Below are 12,093 nucleotides of genomic sequence, written 5' to 3' on the forward strand. Positions count from 1 at the left end.
GCCTGTACGTCTTGAGTGTGGGAGGAAACCAAAGATCTCAGAAAACCCACATGGTCACGCGGAGAATGTACAAACTCCGTACAGACAGCACCCACAGTCGGGATCGAACCCGGGTCTCTGACGCTGCAAGCGCTGTAAGGCAGCAACTCCACCGCTGCAGCACGGTGACACCCTCTGTGGAAGTCTTTGCCACAGAAGGCTGTGGAGGCCAAATCAGTGGATATTTTCAAGGCAGAGATAGATAGATTTTTGATTAGTACAGGTGTCAGAGGTTATGGGGAGAAGGCAGGAGAATGGGGTTAGAAGGGAGAGATAGATCAGCTCTGATTGAATTGTGTAGACTTAACGGGCCGAATGGCCTAATTCTGCTCCTCTCACTTATGACCTGATGACCATCTCTACATTTTTCGGCCTGGAGCTCACATGTCCGGTACCAGGCTTGGTGCTTAGATGAATTCCCAAGAACGAGAGCACACATGGATTCGGTGCTAAATGGGTCACTGTACATCGAAAGGTGCGTCATTGTCGCAGCATCTGCTGGTAACATCGCCAAAACTCCTGCCTCCCACTGTTGCTCATCAAGGAGTGAATTTCCCACAACCTGGTCTGGAGAGGCTGCCAGCGAGGGCTGGTGTTGGGCAGGCCAGGGTGGATGGTACAAAATTATAAAAGGACTGGACAAGCTAGATGCAGGATAAATGTTCCCAATGTTGGGCGAGTCCAGAACCAGGGGCCACAGTCTGAGAATAAAGGGAAGGTCATTGAAGACTGAGGTGAGAAAAAACTTTTTCACCCAGAGAGTTGTGAATTTATGGAATTCCCTGCCACAGAGGGCAGTGGAGGCCAAGTCACTGGATGGATTTAAGAGAGAGTTAGATAGAGCTCTAGGGGCTAGTGGAGTCAAGGGATATGGGGAGAAGGCAGGCACGGGTTATTGATAGGGGACGATCAGCCATGATCACAATGAATGGCAGTGCTGGCTCGAATGGCCGAATGGCCTCCTCGTGCACCTATTTTCTATGTTTCTATGTACACGCATTCATTGCCGGGTTGTGGGGTACCCTGGCTAGCACTGTGAACGACAGCCATTGGCAGGGAGTTGGCAGCACCTGCTTCACATGCTGACATGGATTTTAGCTTGAGTTTTAGAGATATGGCATGGAAACAGGCCCATCGGCACCCTTTATGTGGCCACTCTTTGCATACCGATGGTGTACAAAACAAAGAACCTCACTGAGACATATCACATGTGATAATAACATTTCATCCATTGATTCAGTCTGTGCCAACCAAAGATCATCCATCCACTAGTTCCATCCTACACACAAGGGGCAATTTACAGAAGCCAATTAACCTACACGTCTTTGGGAGGGAACCAGAGCACCCAGAGAAAACCCATGCGATCACATGGAGAATGTACAGGCTCCAAACGGACAGCGCCGGAGGTCAGGATCGAACCCGTGACTCTGGCTCTGCAAGGTAGCAACTCAAACACTGCGTCACACACCTCTGCCTTTCTCATGTACTGGAAGCTGCTATCAGTCCCTCTCCTCATGTCCGCATACATAGAAACATAGAAAATAGGTGCAGGAGTAGGCCATTCGGCCCTTCTAGCCTGCACCGCCATTCAATGTGATCATGGCTGATCATCCAACTCAGTATCCTGTACCTGCCTTCTCTCCATACCCCCTGATCCCTTTAGCCACAAGGGCCACATCTAACTCCCTCTTAAATATAGCCAATGAACTGGCCTCAACTACCTTCTGTGGCAGAGAATTCCAGAGATTCACCACTCTCTGTGTGAGAGGAAAAGCATTTTGTGTGAAATTGAGCAGGATCTGGGCAGTCTGGGCAGTCTGGCAGCCAGGATATAAAACATAGTCCCGCAGCTCGGTGGCAAGAGGCCAGTGGGGGGAATGCTTGTCCCATCCTGGCCAACAACACAACTCACAGGCAGCTCCATTAAACACCTCAGTGGTGTTCGTGAGTGCCAGCAGGTGGCAGAGGTTGGCAGCAGCTTCCCAGAACAGCAATGCCCAGTTCAGCACCCCAGGCCAGGATCGAACCCGGGTCTCTGCCTCTGCAAAGTAGCGACTCTACCACTGAGCCACTGTGCCACACGCTTCCAGTATGGATATTTGAGAGAGACAAGTACATAGAAGCATAGAGTAGGTGCAGGAGTCGGTCCTTTGAGCAAGCACTGCCATTTAATGTGATCCTAAATCAGTACCCTGTTCCTGCCTTCTCCCCTTATCCCAATGATTCAGTTCGCCCTAAGAGCTCTATCTAATTCTCTCTTGAATATATCCAGTGAATTGGCCTCCACTGCCTATATGGCAGAGAAATACAGATATCTGAATAATAAAACTCAGACCATTTGGCCCCTCATATCTATACTAACCATTACACCGATCTGCACTCATCCCATTTACCCACATTCAGTTCATAGCCGTCTGTGCCTTGGCAGTTCAACAATGTTTTGTGGCATGGTTGCACAGCAGCAGAGTTGCTGCCTGACAGTGCCAGAGACCCGAGTTCGATCCTATATGCATATCATTCATTTGTTCTCTATCTCACTACATCACCGTCTATATCTCTCGTTTCCCTTTCCCCTGACTTAGGCTGAAGAAGGGTCACGACCCGTAACGTCACGTACTCCTTTCTCCAGAGATGCTGTCTGGCCCACTGAGTTACTGCAGCTTTTTTGTGGGCTGTTTTGTTTTACACACAGAGAATGCAGAGTGCCTGGAACGCGATGCCAGGGGTAGCAGTGGAGGGAGATACGATTGTGGCTTTAAGGATACTTTTAGATAGTCACATGGATAGGCAGGGAATGGAGGGATACGGATTATGTGCAGGCTGATAAGAGTTGATCTTGGCATCGTGTTCGACACAGACATTGTGGACCAAATGGCCTGGAATTAAGCTGCGCTGTTCTATGGTCAACTTCTGCTCTGAAATTTTCCATGTTCTTTATCAGAAGGCTACCTGAACGAGTGCATTTCAGCCACGTGAAGAGCTTTGATAAGCTTAGATTTTTTTTCCAGAACATCAGAGGTTGAGAGGAGACTTGATAGAATTGAATTAAATTATGAGGGGGGTAGGTAGTGTAGACAGTTAGAACCTTTTACCCCCAGAGAGGAAATGGCCAACATTAGAGGTCATAGCTATAAGGTGAGATGGGGAGAATGTAATGAGCATGTGCAGAGCAAGTTGTTTTTTTCAACACAAAGGGCCGGGGGCATGATATACATTACTGGGGGTGGTGGTGGTGGTGGAGGCATATCCAATAGTGGCATTGGAGAGGCTTTTAGATAGGCATGTGGAACATTATACTTATGGGCGCCTTTCAAGGACTCTCAAGGACACCTTACAAAATTTAGTAAACAGATTACAAAACATGTAAGCAGAATGAAACAAAACAAAAAAATAACAACAACAAAATAAATAGTAAAGACATCAACAATACACAATTCGAAGAGAGAGCAGCGGCAGCTAATCGCGCCAGCGTTCACTCTCCCGTCCGGCAGCCATCTTGGAAACGGAACAATAAGAATCTTTAACATAAAATGTAGGGAATAAAGGTTATTGATCATATACAGGCAGATGAGGTCCATTTAACTTTCATTATTTGTAGTACCAACATCGTGGGCAGAAGGGCCCCGTTCCTGTGCTGTACCATGTTATATGTTCTGTAATTAATCTAGAAAGGGTCCAGAACAGATTCACAAGAATGTTACTGAGAATGGATGACATGAGATACAAGGAGAGACTAGATAGGCTGGAACTTTTCCCCCCAGGAATATAAGAGACTAAACAGAGAACTTACAGAGGTGCATAAAGTCATGAGGGATAGAAATAGTTGGCCAGTCCCAATCTTTTTCCCCAGGGTAAGGGAATATAAAAGTAAAGGGAATTGATTTTCGATGAAAAGGGAAAGATTTAAAGGGGACCAGAGGAACAAGTTTTCTTTCCCCCCAGAGTGGTGGGGAAATGGAGCAAGCTGTCAAAGTAGGTGATAGAGGCAGGCAGCATTACATGTTTAAAATACATTTGGACGGGTATATGGATAGCAAAGGTTTAGAAGAAAATGAACCAAATGCAGGGATATGGAACTAGCTCGTGGAGGCAACCAGCTGGTGCGGATGCGTTGGGACGCAGGGACAGTTTCCTTGCCATGTAACTATAAGAAATGTCATTGTTCCATTCAGGGTACATATAAAAAATAAACATTCATGATTCTCAACAATAAAGACATTCTGAGAAAAGTTTATGAACAGTTGGGCTCTGCTGCCCTCTTGTGGTAATCTAACTCAATGGCAAAATAATGAAACAACTCACACCACACGACCAAGTCGAACAATACTACACAGCTCTATCCACAACCCTACCTACCATGGCAACAAACTGTGTGTGTAGGTTGCATTGCTTGCATAATTATGGTCTTGTCAGTGAATCTTGCTGACAATATTATATTATTGTCATTGTATATTTATTTATTGTGGCGTGTTAATAGCAACTTGCACACCACGCAATGATGCAAATTTAAAGGAATAGTGGAGAAACACTAAAGATGCAGTGGAAGCATGATGGTTGAGCCGATTAAATCAATCTTCTCAATAACAATTATTTAAATAGTGACATTAGAGAACTTCCATTCAAAATGCACAGTGCAGACAAAACTGAAAAGCCAAAGAATATAACATATAACCATATAACAATTACAGCACGGAATCAGGCCATCTCGGCCCTTCTAGTCCGTGCCGAACAATTATTCTCACCTAGTCCCATCTACCCCTCACACAGACCATAAACCTCCATTCCTTTCCCATCCATATACCTATCCAATTTATTTTCAAATGATAAAATCGAACCTGCCTCCACCACTTCCACTGGAAACTCATTCCACACAGCTACCACTCTCAGAGTAAAGAAGTTCCCCCTCATGTTACCCCTAAACTTCTGTCCCTTAATTCTCAAGTCATGTCTTCTTGTTTGAATCTTCCCTACTCTCAATGGGAAAAGCTTGTCCACAAATGAAGGAAGGTGCAAAATAAAAATGGTGCACATTGTCCAGTCCATCACGGGTATCGACTTCCCCAACATCAAAGGATCCTGCAGGGAATTGTGTCTGAAAAAGGCATTTTACATCACCCCCCACCCCCCCCCCCCCCCCCCCCCCCCCCCGAGCAGGATCTGGGCAGTCTGCCAACACAGGGTGTAGAGCCAGCCAGGATACAAACCAAGTCCCGCGGCTCAGTGGCAAGAGACCAGTGGGGGGAATGCTTGTCCCATCCTCCCCCCCCCCTCCCCCACACTACTGACCACACTCTTATCTCACTACTACCATCAGAAAGAAGGTACAGGAGGTGAAAACCATGACCTCCTGCAAAGAGTAGGAGTAAACGGGTCCTTTTCACAATGGCAGGCAGTGACTAGTGGGGTACCGCAAGGCTCAGTGCTGGGACCCCAGCTATTTACAATATATATTAATGATTTGGACGAGGGAATTGAATGCAACATCTCCAAGTTTGCGGATGACATGAAGCTGGGGGGCAGTGTTAGCTGTGAAGAGGATGCTAGCAGGCTGCAAGGTGACTTGGATAGGTTGGGTGAGTGGGCAAATGCATGGCAGATGCAGTATAATGTGGATAAATGTGAGGTTATCCACTTTGGTGGCAAAAACAGGAAAGTAGACTCATATCTGAATGGTGGCCGATTAGGAAAGGAGGAGATGCAACGAGACCTGGGTGTCATGGTACACCAGTCATTGAAAGTAGGCATGCAGGTGCAGCAGGCAGTGAAGAAAGCAAAGGGTATGTTAGCATTCATAGCAAAAGGATTGGAGTATAGGAGCAGGGAGGTTCTACTGCAGTTGTACAGGGTCTTGCTGAGACCACACCTGGAGTATTGCGTACAGTTTTGGTCTCCTAATCTGAGGAAGGACATTCTTGCCATAGAGGGAGTACAGAGAAGGTTCACCAGACTGATTCCTGGGATGTCAGGACTTTCATATGAAGAAAGACTGGTCAGACTTGGTTTGTACTCGCTAGAATTTAGAAGATTGAGGGGGTATCTTATAGAAACTTACAACATTCTTAAGGGGTTGGACAGGCTAGATGCAGGAAGATTGTTCCCGATGTTGGGGAAGTCCAGAACAAGGGGTCACAGTTTAAGGATAAGGGGGAATCTTTTAGGACCGAGATGAGGAAAACATTTTTCACACAGAGAATGGTGAATCTGTGGAATTCTCTGGCACAGAAGGTAGTTGAGGCCAGTTCATTGGCTATATTTAAGAGGGAGTTAATGTCAACTACTAGGGGGCGCCGTCGTGTGTATGGCTGCCTAGCCAGCAGCTGTCCATCTTTTCCACTCTTTTTTTTATTTTTAGGGAGTTTTGTGTTTTGTTTTTAGGAGGTCTAGACTTTTTTATGTGGGGGGGTGGGGGGGGAAGGGGGAAACTACTTTCTAGGGTCCCTACCAGGTCGGAGAGGCAGCTTTTCTCCGGGCTGCACCGTCGACCCGTCCTCACGGCCTACCAGCGGGCCTGGAGCGGCGTTTTCCTGATGGTCCGCCCAGCACCTCGGCTTCGGCGGCGGCACAGCGCTGGAGCGCTATCGCGGAGCGGAGCGGGCGATGCCTTGCCTGGGTCACCGCGCTGGAGCTCCGGTGAGCTGAAGACCGCCGAGAAAAAACATCGCGGAGCTGCGGATCTGTGGAGCGGCCAGCCGCGGGCGGCGGCGCTGACTTTAACAACGGGAGCCTGGGATCTCTCGATGAGATCGCCAGTGGTGGAGCTCCAACCGGCGCGGCCTTGTCGGCTTCGGAAGCCGCGGTCTCCAGTACGGAAGCGGCCGTTCCAGGTGTCCCATGCCGCTGAGAGGACTCTCACGACGCCGGAGCAAATTCACCCGGCGAGAACGGCCTGGAACATCGGGCCTCCGTAGAGGCAACTGTGGAGGCCTCAATGGGCCCGACTATGGGTGAACTGGGGATGGGGACTGGACATTGTGCCTTCCCTCATAATGGGAATCGTTGTGGGGGGATGTCTTTATGTTAAAGATCTTTATTATTGTTATATTTTGTATTGCCCTTTCTGGCTTGAGCCCCCCCTTCACCACCTCCAGTTTAAATTCCAGTTGGAATATTTGGAGGACCAAGCAACCAAGAAGAACCAAGGAGTTGGATGTGGCCCTTGTGGTTAAAGGGATCAGGGGGTATGGAGAGAAGGCAGGTACGGGATACTGAGTTGGATGATCAGCCATGATCATATCGAATGGCGGTGCAGGCTCGAAGGGCCGAATGGCCTACTCCTGCACCTATTTTCTATGTTTCTATGTTTCTATGACCTCCAGATTCAAGAATAAGCCCCTCTTAGTTTAGCTTAGTGTATTGTCATGTGTACCGAGGTACAGCCAACCCCTTTTGTTGTGTGCTAACTAGTCAGCAGAAAAACAAAACATGATTACAATCAAGCTATTTACAGTGCATATATACACGAAAAGGGAATAATGTTTAGTTCAAGGGAAAGCCAATAAAGTCCGAGCCAAGATGAAGGTGACCAATAAGGTAGATAGTAGTTCAGGACTGCTCTCTAGTTGTGATTCAGTTGCTGGAGAACAGCTGGGAAGAAACTGCCCCTGAATCTAGAGATATGCATTTTACATAGAAACATAGAAAATAGGTGCAGGAGTAGGCCATTCAGACCTTTGAGCCTGCACCACCATTCAATATGAACATGGCTGATCATCCAACTCAGTATCCTGTACCTGCCTTCTCTCCATACCCCCTGATCCCTTTAGCCACAAGGGCCACATCTAACTCCCTCTTAAATATAGCCAATGAACTGGCCTCAACTACCTTCTGTGGCAGAGAATTCCACAGATTCACCACTCTCTGTGTGAAAAATGTTTTTCTCATCTCGGTCCTAAAAGACTTCCCTCTTATCCTTAAACTGTGACCCCTTGTTCTGGACTTCTATTTTCACACTTCTATACCTTTTGCCCAATGGGAGAGAGAAGAAGAGGGAGTGGCCATGGTGTGACTCGTCCATGATTATGCTGCTGGCCTTGCCGAGGTATAATTGGAGTCAATTGAAGGGTGGTTGGTTTTGTGTGATGGTCTGGGCTGCGTCCACAATTTACTGCAATTTCTTGCGGTCTTGGATGGAGCTCGAACAATACTACACAGCTCTATCCACAACCCTACCAATGGCAACAAACTGTGTGTAGGTTGCACTGCTTGCACAATTATGGTCTTGTCAGTAAATCTTGCTGACAATATTATATTATTGTCATTGTATATTTATTTATTTATTGTATTGTGTTAATATGCTGTGGGTGAGTTTTTTTTCCTCCCCAGTGTTGGAGAACCAAGAGAACATCGGTTTGAGGCAAGAGGGGTAAGATTTAATAGGAACCAGAGGGACAAGTTTTTCACTGGGGGGGGGGGGGGGGGGGATATGGAACGAACAGCTTTCGAAGGTATTCGAGCTGGGTACAATAACATTTTAACAACATTTGGACAGGTACAAGCACAGGAAATATTTTTGAGAGATCTGGGTCAAACATGGCTAGCTTAGATGGGGCAACTTGGTCGTATCGGACAAGTTGGGTTGAAGGCCAGTTTCCAAGCTGTCTGACCCTACAGGCGATCCCCTGCATTACAAGTGTCTGGGTAACTTCAGATCATAGAAACATAGAAACAGAGAAAATAGGTGCAGGAGTAGGCCATTCGGCCCTTCGAGCCTGCACCGCCATTCAATATGTTCATGGCTGATCATCCAACTCAGTATCCCATCCCTGCCTTCTCTCCATACCCCCTGATCCCTTTAGCCACAAGGGCCACATCTAACTCCCCCTTAAATATAGCCAATGAACTGGCCTCAACTACCTTCTGTGGCAGAGAATTCCGCAGATTCACCACCCTCTGTGTGAAAGGAGAAGCAGTTTGCGTGAAATTGAGCAGGATCTGGGCAGTCTCCCAACACAGGGTGTAGAGCCAGCCAGGATACAGTCCCGCGGCTCATTGGCAAGAGACCAGTGGGGGGAATGCTTGTCCCATCCCCCCCCCCCCCCCCCCCCCCCCCTATTCTGACCACACTCTTATCTCTCTACGACCATCAGAAAGAAGGTACAGGAGGTGAAAACCATGACCTCCAGATTCAAGAATAAGCCCCTCTTAGTTTAGCTTAGTGTATTGTCATGTGTACCAAGGTACAGCCAAACCCTTTTGTTGTGTGCTAACTAGTCAGCAGAAAAACAAAACATATTTACAATCAAGCTATTTACTGTGCATATATACACGAAAAGAGAATAATGTTTAGTTCAAGGGAAAACCAATAAAGTCCGAGCCAAGATGAGGGTCACCAATAAGGTAGATAGTAGTTCAGGATTGCTCTCTAGTTGTGATTCAGTTGCTGGAGAACAGCTGGGAAGAAACTGCCCCTGAATCTAGAGGTGTGCATTTTACATAGAAACATAGAAAATATGTGCAGGAGTAGGCCATTCGGCCCTTCGAGCCTGCACCGCCATTCAATATGATCATGGCTGATCATCCAACTCAGTATCCTGTACCTGCCTTCTCTCCATACCCCCTGATCCCTTTAGTCACGAGGGCCACATCTAACTCCCTCTTAAATATAGCCAATGAACTGGCCTCAACTACATTCTTTGGCAGAGAATTCCACAGATTCACCACTCTCTGTGTGAAAAATGTTTTTCTCATCTCGGTCCTAAAATATTTCCCCCTTATCCTTAAACTGTGACCCCTTGTTCTGGACTTCCCCAACATCGGGAACAATCTTCCTGCATCTAGCCTGTCCAACCCCTTAAGAATTTTGTAAGTTTCTATAAGATCCCCCCTCAATCTTCTAAATTCTAGCGAGTACAAGCTCCAGCTGGTTGCCTCCACGAGCTAGTTCCATTTCTCTGCATTTGGTTCATATTCATCAAAACGTTTACTATCCATATACCTGTCCAAATGTATTTTAAACATGTAATGCTGCCTGCCTCTATCACTTTCTTTGACAGCTTGCTCCATTTCCCCACCACTCTGTGGGGGGAAAAAAACTTGCTCCTCGGGTCACCTTTAAATCTTTCCCTTTTCATCGAAAATCTTTTCCCTTTATTTTTATATTCCCTTACCCTGGGGAAAAAGATTGGGACTGGCCAACTATTTATATCCCTCATGACTTTATGCACCTCTGTATAGTTCTCTGTTTAGTCTCTTATATTCCTGGGGGGGGAATCTCCTTGTATCTCATGCCATCCATTCCCAGTAACATTCTTGTGAATCTGTTCTGGACCCTTTCCAGATTAATTATAGAACATATAACATGGTACAGCACTGGAATGGGGCCCTTCTGCCCACGATGTTTGTACTAAAAATGACTCCAAGTTAAATGGACCTCCTCTGCCTGTATATGATCCATAACCTTTATTCCCTACATTTCCACGTGCCTATCTAAAAGCCTCTCCAATGCCACTATTGTATATGCCTCCACTACCACCCCTGGTAATGTTTTCCATGCCCCCAGCCCTTTGTGTTTAAAAAAACAACTTGCTCTGCACATGTTCATTAAATTCTCCCCGTCTCACCTTATAGCTAAGTAAAGACAACTGGAATCATCTTATCTGCAAAAAATAAATGAAATTTAAGGATTTTTTTAGAATAAAGTAAGAATGACTAAGTTGATTTTGGGACAAAATGTCCAGTATAGAGTGACCCTACCAACATTAATGCTCCAACTTTAAGTAAAACTGTTGCCGAATTCACCAAATTATAAACAATAAGGGAACATATCTCAACACAAGTGGACAGAGTGGTAAAGAAGGTGTATGCTATACTTGCCTTCAGAATGGTATTTAAGAGGCTTTTGGAAAGGCATATGGACAATCAGAGAATGGAGGGACATGGATTATGTTCCGGTGGATAAGAGATAGTCATCGCTTCACGTTTAGTACACACAGCGTGGGCCAATGGACCTGTTCTTCTGCTGTGCTGTTCTATGTTCTATGACGCACATTAAAAATGTGATGACAAGACGAGCAGACTCAAATTCAAAGCAACTCCTTCAGTCAACCACACCAACTGGAAAACCACATTCAGTTCAGGTCACATTACAGGGCAGTTGATTATATTGGAAAGAATAAGGAAGAGAATGATAACAAAGCATAGAACAGTACAGCGCAGAAACAGGTCCTACAGCCATCAATGTCTGTGCCAACCATGATGCCAACCTTTATCTGCATGTGCATAGAGGTGCTACTGCAGTTGTGCAGGGCCCTGGTGAGACCACACCTGGAGTATTGTGTGCAATTTTTGTCTCCTAATTTAAAGAAGGACATTCTTGTTATTGAGGGAGTGCAGCGTAGGTACACCAGGTTAATTTCCAGGATGGCGAGACTGACATATGATGAAAGAATTGATCAACTAGTATTCACTGGGATTTAGAAGAATTTGAGTGGATCATAGAAACATAGAAAATAGGTGCAGGAAGAGGCCATTCGGCCCTTCGAGCCAACAGACCTTACAGAAACATAAAATTCTTAAGGGATTGGTCAGGCTAGATGCAGGAAAAATGTTCCCATGTTGGGGGAGTCCAGAACCAAGGGTCACGGTTTAAGAATATGGGGTAGGCCATTTAGGACTGAGATGAGGTAAAGAAAGTTCAAAAGAAAGTTAGATCTAGCTCTTAGGGCAAGGGTTCCAATCCTGGGGTAAATTTCACCTACCCAGGGAGTAAATTTGTTGATTCTGGATTTGTACATATTTTTTCTCATTGACTGACTGTGTTTGGTTCTGGTATACCAGTATCTGTTCATTATTAGTTGTTCATAAATAAGTAAAATAATATTGTTATGTGCTATTAAAGTTGATTGAGGTAAATGGGACAAAAAAGGTTGGGAACCCCTGTCTTAGGGCTAACGGAATCAAGGGACATGGGGAGAAAGCAGGAACAGGGTACTGATGTAGGATGATCAGCCATGATCATATTGAATGGCGGTGCTGGCTGAAAGGACTGAATGGCCTACTCCTGCACCTATTTTCTATGTCTCTATAATCAATATCCTTCCATTCCTCGCATATCTA

The sequence above is a fragment of the Amblyraja radiata genome, chromosome 2 (assembly GCF_010909765.2).
Source record: "Amblyraja radiata isolate CabotCenter1 chromosome 2, sAmbRad1.1.pri, whole genome shotgun sequence".
In the NCBI taxonomy this organism is placed as follows: domain Eukaryota; kingdom Metazoa; phylum Chordata; class Chondrichthyes; order Rajiformes; family Rajidae; genus Amblyraja; species Amblyraja radiata.